This window comes from Coenobita brevimanus, chromosome 116 (assembly GCF_032717465.1).
Source record: "Coenobita brevimanus isolate Jiangsu-jjx chromosome 116, ASM3271746v2, whole genome shotgun sequence".
In the NCBI taxonomy this organism is placed as follows: domain Eukaryota; kingdom Metazoa; phylum Arthropoda; class Malacostraca; order Decapoda; family Coenobitidae; genus Coenobita; species Coenobita brevimanus.
In genome coordinates this window covers 22,765,156-22,774,625 of record NC_137069.1, presented here as the reverse complement: position 1 = coordinate 22,774,625, position 9,470 = coordinate 22,765,156, and the positions used below count along the sequence as shown (strand labels likewise).

Below are 9,470 nucleotides of genomic sequence, written 5' to 3'. Positions count from 1 at the left end.
ATCGCATCGTTGCGTCATCGCATCGTGGAGTTATCAGGGCTCCCATTGACCTTCACATGATAGCAGATTAAATAATATATATATATATATATCCATCCATTGCCAGACGCCATGTATCCCAAACGGGGTGGTCAAGGGCTTAGAGTTCATTGTTTTACAGGGAGGGGCACTAATCCTCCACCAACCCCACTTGACACGTAGGGATGCCAACAGCATCTGGTGTTCCCAGGCGGTCACCCATCCAAGTACTAACCAGACCCAACGTTGCTTAACTTCGCTGATCGGACGGGAAGCGGTGTACTCAACGTAGATATATATATATATATATATATATATATATATATATATATATATATATATAGAGAGAGAGAGAGAGAGAGAGAGAGAGAGAGAGAGAGAGAGAGCACAAATTGTTTAAAGCCTCATTGGTCAAGACGCCCATAATTTCATTTTTACAAACAACCATCTGTTGCCATCGTGTCCGTGCCTCTTTGCCTATCTCGTACTATGTAAATTTTTACATAGCAAAATCTGACTATAGCATTTAGCGTTTAGTATCATTAATCAGAATGTAGAAAAAATAGTAAGATAAAAGAGTGATACAGCATCCCTAAATGCGGTGTTTGTTGTCGGGTGTTAGGAAACGCTTGATAAGGAGGATACGGAGGTGTGTGCTAGGGGTGTCAGCAATTACCACATGCAATATTAAGGATTCACATTTGCTATATTCAATAGCATTATGCTTTATGGTTTCCAAGCATTAACTGTGCCACTTTTCACAGCGGTAATAACTTGACAATAAAGCTATTAAAATATATATGATTTGTTACCAGGTAGTGTAGATTTTTATTATATATAGCTTCCAGCCTTCCACTCATCTGTTTCAGACGTCATCCCTCACCTCTCGTGCATAGGTATCCCTCCACTCTCCTCAAACCCCCTTCCTCCCCCCCAAACTCTCTCTGTACGACTCTCTCTTACTGGCTGTGGATGCTTCGAACTCATCTCTCTACTAGTGATTCAGCGTTGACAACGCTGTGGCCCTCGTGGGAGTGCGACCAGCTGTACGTTAGGGTCCTCGGAATAAACATTTGGGATCATAGATCTCACTTCCCAACATCATAAGTTACTCTCTACATGTTATACATCAATCGAAAGAGAATTTTATTAGCTTTTGAATGCCGGAGGTCTCAGTATGATACGAGGTATGGTGTTCGAATAATAAGCGAAAAAGTAATACCCATTTCCGGCGGAAAACATATTTATTATTCGGGGAGCTCTAGCAAAAAGCTTTTCCTGCGACTGTTGTTTTTATTTTATCATCCTATGCAGAATTTCATTCGCTTTCATTTGAGCCAAAAACAGTGATCCTAGACCTCATAGTTCTCGAGAAAAATGCAAAAAACTATGGTGTATTTTCCCGCGCACTGAACCGCCATCAGCCACGCTCACTTACGTTATTTTCCCGTAGCGTGCTAACATTTTTATGCTTGCTAGCTACGCTTTCTTTGGTTTTATACCAACAACTATTTTATATAATTACTTCTATTTTGCTTTTAGTCCTCTCAGAAACCACACATGAACACTAAATCTGTTTGCTAGCAAATGAAACTGAAGCTATACTTATTTCCCTGTCATTTGTGTTGAGGTAAAGAACAATATATGTATATGTAAATATACTGACATAAATAGAGGTAAACAGATAAATAAAAAAAGAATATCATGTACTTCTCCAGTGGCGATGATCTTCCTGCAGGACCAGATGGGTTAGGAGATGAAGAGTTTTGTACTGTGTGTGTGTGTGTGTGTGTGTGCTCCACTACTGAAGGTATCGCTTGGTATGGTAGTGCTTGAAACAATCATCCATGCAAAGCAGCACATCACATACAGGACACATGTTCCTTATGTCCTTCCTCACCCTCAACTTGCAGCACAAGGTACACCTGAGTCTCTTCTTGTTAGGAATCCTTGCCCAGTGGTGGCCCAGAGTGCAATCCAACCTCACGTCATCATCAATCACCCGGCGACACTTGCTTGGATACCCTCATACTCTGTGGTCCTGTCGTGCGGGAGCTGCAGCCCAGACATGGGTTCTCCTGACGGACCAGCAACTGGAGGTGGTGGCAGTGCTGACACCCCTGATGGGCCTCTTGCAGGCGGTGCAGGTGGCGACGGTGGCACCTGTGATGGGCCTGCTGCAGGTGGTGCTGGTGTTGGTGATGGGGCCCATGTTGGTTGTCCTGCAGGCAGTGTTCGTGCCCATCCTGGCACTGGTGCCTGTGCCTGCTGAGGCCAGATGTTTGCTGGTGCTGGCCTTTGGGCAGGTAGGTCTGGGGCATGGTGAAGTACGTGTCCAGACATGGGCCAGTCCTCTTCATGGAAATGCAGAAGATCGTAGATGATCTGCTCCACAAATTCAAGGAGAGTTATTGTCGCTTGTCTGTACTTTTTGTATAAGGCAAACGTGTTGGAGAATGCCATTTGGACGAAGTAGAAGGTGATCTTCTTTGTCCACTTGACAGTTCGCCGTTGGATGGGGTAATACTGGACCATCTGATCGAAATGATCCACCCCACCCATCTACCTGTTGTAGTCTGCCACAACAACGGGCTTGTTAACTACCTTCTCCACAGGTTGTCCACCCGTCATGACCCCGCACATTCCCTTGAACCCTCTCCGGAATGGTGTCGGCAGTGCGGAAGGTGGACACCATGTTCACAATGTGCTTGTCCTTCCACAGCAGGACTAGCACATTGTCCTTGTGCCTGTACTCCATGCCCCCCTTAGGCAGGCTCTTAGCCCCGGTGATGGCCTGCAGCTGGCGTGGCGCTCCTCTAGGCAAACGTAGGATCCCACACACATACAAGGCTGCAGTGAAGAGTCGTTCACATAGGGCTACAGAATTGTAGTAGTTGTCCAAGAACAACTTACGGCCCTGGTCCTTCAACTGTTCCACGAGGCTACACATAGTGTTCTCAAGAGTCCGCTGCACCCCTGTGTAGACCTCGAGGTTCCAGATGTAGCTCGAGGACGACTCAGCCAACATGTACAACTTGAGGGGGGTTGTACACACAGAAGGACAGCCGGCCCTTCCACCTGAGAGAGCCCTCATCTAGGCTGAGCTGCTCCTCGGGTTGATACACTGACTGGAACTGCTGATGAGCCAATCTTGCTTGTCCCAGGGTATGGCGAGCGAGTTGAAAGTGTGGAACTTGGAAGTGCTTCAGGATGGTGGTGAAGCACCTTCCACTCATCGCCCACCGGACCCTAGGGTAATCGTGCAGCTCAGAGCTCCTCCAATAGGTTCTGATGGTCAGCATGTGCATGACCCCCATCAACAGGTATAACCCCAGGAACTTGGCCATCTCCTCTTCATTGCAGGAGAACCAGGCATCCAGCTAAGTCCCCAGGAATGTGATGTACCAGTTGGTTTCCATGGTGAGGTATGACAACAACTCCCACATGAAAAAGAGCTGGAAGAACTGCAGGGGAGTTGTTGGAATATCCACCTGGATCCCTGGGGAGCAGTGAACAGCCCGTGGATCAGTGTGAACGGGCCACTGCTCCACCCAGGATCCTCTTCAGCGGCGGTGGCAGCGGGTCGGCCTGTCGACACCCTTCAGCCTGCCCTCCAACCCCTTGGACATCTCCATTTCCAGGCAACGGACCACGGTGTCCTTGTCTGGGAGGGGACGCCTTGGATGAGAATGAGGACATGACAGAGGGCTCTGGGGACACCAGTCTCCTCAGCAAGGATGTAACTGTAACATCCTGCACAACAGAAGCGGGTGGAGGGGCCATCACAACAAACGATGGCCCGGCTTCCAGTGACACTGGCTCGCCTAGGTGGGCAGAGGGGCCTGGAGATTGGGAGTCGATGAAGAGAGCGGTGGGACCGGAAGGTCCTAGAGGTGGGGAGGGTTCTTCATTGAAGCCAGCTGATGTTGGTGGTGTGGTCTCCTGCGATGGAAGGCAGCGTGGCAGCTCCACTTGCTGAGCAGATGATGTCAGCTCAACCTCCTCCACCCCAGAACTGTCGTTCTCGATGTCAAGGATCTTCTGCCACTGGTGTGGTGCCAACCCGTGTTTCATCTCTGCAAGACTGATGTCGTTGCAAGCCAACTGGAGAATGAATTGCTGTCAAAGGGATAGACCCTGTGGTAGTCCAATGCTGTGGCAATGGTGTGAGCTGAAATACAGGAGTCAAGATATTTTATTCACAGCCAACCAAGAATTTGCTCAACACTGGCACAACGCAAGGATTCATGATATATGTGTATGTCCCTGAAAAACATCATCTCCTATACCTGACTTTGTGCACAGGTAGGGGCCACGAGCATGTGGTTACCTCTTCCATTTACTTTGCACATTACATATAACCAAAGCTATCATTTTTAAGAGATACATAGTACATTTCATCACTAAAATGTAAATGCACGTGTTCCCTAGGCCCTTACCTGTGTGCAAGTTGTAGCAGACGGTGTTTTCCTTATGAGAACACGCTGCAGTGTTTATGCTTTTATTTCACATTACACATAACCAAGTCCATCACTGTATAAGAATTACAGTATATTTCGTCAATAAAATGTAAACACACATGTTCCCAACGTCGCATTGCATTTCGCTACCTTTGTCCTAACTCAGGTGTACGACACGCACTTTTCCTCATGAGCACGTGGGTCAGTCTTTCACTGTCTTTTCACATAAAACATAACCAAATCTATCCCCTTATGAGATACACAGTATATTTCACCAATAAAAATGTAAATACATGTGTTCCTAACCTTGCATTCTGCTACCTTTGTGCTCAGGTGTACGACACGCACTCCTCCTTACGAGCACCTGGGTCAGTCTTTCACTGTCTTTTCACATAAAACATAACCAAATCGATCCCTTTATGAGATACACAGTATATTTCACCAATAAAATGTAAATGCACGTCTTCAGTAGGTCAATTACATGGCCCCTACCTGGGCGGTAAGGCATAGCAGACGATGATATTCAGATGATCACGTGGTTCACTTTCACTTTCATTTCACATAACACATAACCAAATTTATCACTTTATGAGATACACAGTATATTACACCATCTACAATTACGTATCTCATGTTGCATTTCGTTACCTTTGTGCTAACTCAGGTGTACAAGATGTTCTCTTTATTATGAGCACGTGGTTCAGTCTTTCACGTTATCTTCACATAATACATAGCCAAATCTATCACTTTATGAGATACATAGTACAGTTCACCAATAAAATGTAAATGCATGTGTTCCGTAGGTCAATTACGTTGCCCCTACCTGGGTGGTAAAGTGTAGCAGACAATGATTTTTAGACGATTACGTGGTTCATTTTCACTTTTTTTTCACATAACACATAACCAAATCTATCACAGTATATTACACCATCTACAATTACGTATCTCATGTTACATTTCGCTCCGTTTGTGCTAACTCAGGTGTATGAGACATTCTTTCTTACGAGCACATGGTTCAGTCTTTCATGTTATTTTCACATAATACATAACTAAATCTATCAATATATGAGATACACAGTATATTTCACCAACAAAATGTAAAATGCACGTGTTCCTAACCTCGCACTGCATGTCGCTACCTTTGTGCTAACTCAGATGTATGATACGCACTCTTTCTGATGAGCAATGGGGTGCTTCTGAAAAGCCTAGTATTCCGTCAGATGGCTCCACTGTAGCAGTAAACACATTCCCGCGCTGTTTAAAAAGCATAATTGTATTTCTTAAATATTTACACTGTTGTGTGAAATTGTGAATCATGGTAATGTCATATGCCGTAATATAAATAATACAAATAGAACACCTATATATAACGTATCATGAATTGTTTATATTTATCATAAACTGAAATTAAAATATCACTGATGGCATGTGATGGCAATCCGCCATTTCAGTGGTCCTATATTATTTAATTTCTGCTACATTTAATGCAAATTAGATTCTTAAAACATAGTTTGTTCAGAGTGTAAAGTACGCCTAGTGGGTATCTTGACTCATCCAGTCTCTATGTGGGCAGAAATTTAATATTGAGTAAATATTGGCATTCACCATCATAAATCATCCGGTCTGAGGAACCGTCCCAAAACCAAGATCGTTTACGCGTCATTTTTTGCCCGGTCTCACCGAGGACAGACAACTGTGGAAGGTAAACAAGCCAAGACATCGCCTCCAAGTGATCCACAAGATTCACACGGAGTCAAGTTCAGTATTCACGATTATATATATATATATATATATATATATATATATATATATATATATGCAAACGTGAGAACACATGACGAGTAAATACTACTGCATCCTCTTAACCCGCCCCGTCCCGACGACGTATGGGTACGTTACCACGATTTGCATTTGCCAGTCCCGGCGACGTACCAGTACGTCGTGCAATTGCAAGGTACCTAATTTGCACAATTTTCAATTTTCGCACGTGATTTTTCGTATGTATACACGGGACACCTTCCTCTATTCCTGTACAGGATACCAAGCAGGGACAATGCCTTAAACTGCATAACCTCCCCCCTCCCCCCCTCATGCCATTGTCTTGGCAAAGGACCTGTTACCAGTGACCTGGCTAGTAAAGTTATTCAGGGCCAGAGTGATTCCCCAATCGATGACAATGTGGAGGACAATGTTTACATAGCATTAGAAGAAGAAACAGCCAGAAATAATGATCAGGTAGTGTGGCAAAAATAGGTCAGATATGGTGATTAGTTAGTGGTTGAAACAATGCTTATAATGCCTTTATTACTGCTTGAAAACCAATATACTGTCATACTACATATACATTCGTACCAAGTAAATAAATAAATACCGTTTATGAGTGGATAAAATAGTTACCCTCCCATAGAACTCGTTTTCTTTGGTGCCAGCATGTTAGAAAACCCACTCAGGTAAGGAGGAACTCCTACCTGGATTGGGCACTTTAAACCTCAGGTGAGCGATTTCTCTATGAATTTTCGATGTTTCTCACCAAAAGCGAAGGTTTTAGCCAAAAAAAAAAAAAAATCGAAAATACCTCGGGACTGGGGGATGTCGGAGGTGCGGAAAACCTCGGGACGTGACGGGTTAAATGTCTACCCCCAGTGAGGTTGCATCCAGGTCAAGAGGACTGGTATGTGCACAAGCTACTGAGTCAGTGGAAGATCTTACATATGTGTGTGGACAGGTGGCCTGGAGACAGTTCTCACATGACCATACCATTAGGGACTTGCCAAGAGGGGGCAATGTGTGTGAGATATTGACGATAAGATGACCTTAAGGTATTTATTTGGTAGGCACTTGGTGAAATGTAAAAATTTAAATAATCACTAGTTCTCAACAGAAAAAGACAAAACTTCATTGTAACACTTTATTTACAAAAAGCTACAATGATACATATGAATATGACTCACTCATGGTGCAAGGAAGCTGAAGGGGAAGGTCTCTCTCTCACTCTCTCTCTCTCAGCTTAACAGTCAGGAACTCACATTACTGAACTATGTGTGTTTGTGGGTGTGTCCATTTACGACAGTAATGTAACCAACGTTGGGTACAGGGACATGAGAAATGGGCGTAGCTTAGTTAACAGCTAGTGAGGCAAGATGTGGGAATGACAATTACACAAAGATATCGCTCAGTGAAACACACTGCCTATACATAGTCACTTATGAACCAATGACGAATGTTATGAATATAGCTCGTTTCTACTCTGAGTGAATCCGTGACATTACACGCCATCAAAATCAATATTTTCATGGAAACTTGACATCCCTCGTGAAAAAACTTAAACACGGGACTGTCTTGTGGTGCGCATGCGTGAAGGAAGCGAGCAAAATGTTGAATGCCAGTATTTACTCAACATTAAATTTCTGCCCACATAGAAACTGGATGAGCTAGACACCCACTAGGCGTACTTTACAGTCTGAACAGACAATGTATTAAGAACCAAATTTGCACTAAATGTAGCAGACATTAAATAATATAGGGTCACTGGAAGGACGGGTTGCCATCACATGCCATCAGTGATGATAAATATAAACTCTTTACGATGTTATATATGGGTGTTCTATTAATTTTGTATTATTTATATTTCGGCATATGACATTACCATGATTCACATTTTCACACAACAGTATAGATATTTAACAAAGAAAAATATGCTTTTTAAACAGCACGGGGAAGGTGTTTACTGCAACAGTGGAGCCATCTAGCGGAATACTAGCTTTGAAAGCATCCCATTGGGTCAGTCTTTTACTGTCTTTCACATAAAACAACCAAATCTATCAATATATGAGATACACAGTATATTACACCACAATAAGTACAAGTACGTGGCCCTTACCTGTGTGCTAAGGTGTAGCAGATGATGTTTCCCTTACCTGAAGACGCTGCAGTGTTTACGCTTTTATTTCACAATACACATAACCAAATCCATCATTTTATGAGAAGTACAGTATGTTTCACCACAACAGTACATGAACATGCTCTGTATGTCACATCTGCGATATCTAAGGTATCGCAGATGATATCTTCTGACAAGCATGTGGTGCAGTGTTTCCATTCATCCACATATGCATATGATACATATCACTATAACACTCATGTTTTATTTCACACAAGAAGCATACTGTAAGGAAAAAATATAACAATATGATAACATCACATATCCCTATCAACCTCCTCTATATTATCTCCTCCCGACAATGGTGTGCCGTGGCCGTAAGGCGTACGTGACTCCTGCCCTAGCCAATATTTTATCATGTACACTCGTTGCACTATACGCCTATCTATTGTGCAATAACACTATCCACCATATATCAGCATAAAACAAGGACTTCATCAGCACCTTGGCATATATTCCATTCAAGACAACGCCATATTCAAAGGTGGTTTCCCGCCACTCCCTGCTACACATTTTATCATATCCTTCCTCACTAATTATTGCACACTATATTCACTGTCACTATTGTTTAATACTTCAATAGTTGAATACTCACACTGGGTGCAGGGTGGAGGGAGTATAGTTGTTGGGACACGGCAAAAAACAGGGTTGGTCTAGCATAATCTTCATTGGGCCAACGGCTGATAACAGCCAGGAATGATTCACAAAAGCCTAATTCCCTATTGCAAACACCAAATCTAAACACAATAGTGTCACAAAAGTAAACACAAGCACTATTGGTATAGTGGAATATGATGCACTCCCGGGACTGGGGAAAATACAGTATGATTAAAAGGGCCAACCGCGCACTACCTTCTCCCTCGACAGTCGCTGTGGTACTAATCAGCCTGTCCAGGCTGCCATGCATCTCGGGCCCCAAGGTTGCCAAATCATTACTTTTGACAAGAAGCATGGAAACTATGACGCCTCCATAAATGACACTGATTGGCCGAAAACTTTTTCTCTGACAAAGGTTTTCATGCTTAACCCTTTGAGATTTTCGGCCCTCCGCC

At 43.5% G+C, this 9,470-nt stretch overlaps 1 pseudogene; it reads right to left on the bottom strand.

Moving 5' to 3' along the window:
- Window positions 1-204: 204 nt before the first annotated feature.
- On the bottom strand, window positions 205-324 carry LOC145418825 (5S ribosomal RNA; annotated as a pseudogene).
- Window positions 325-9,470: the final 9,146 nt, after the last annotated feature.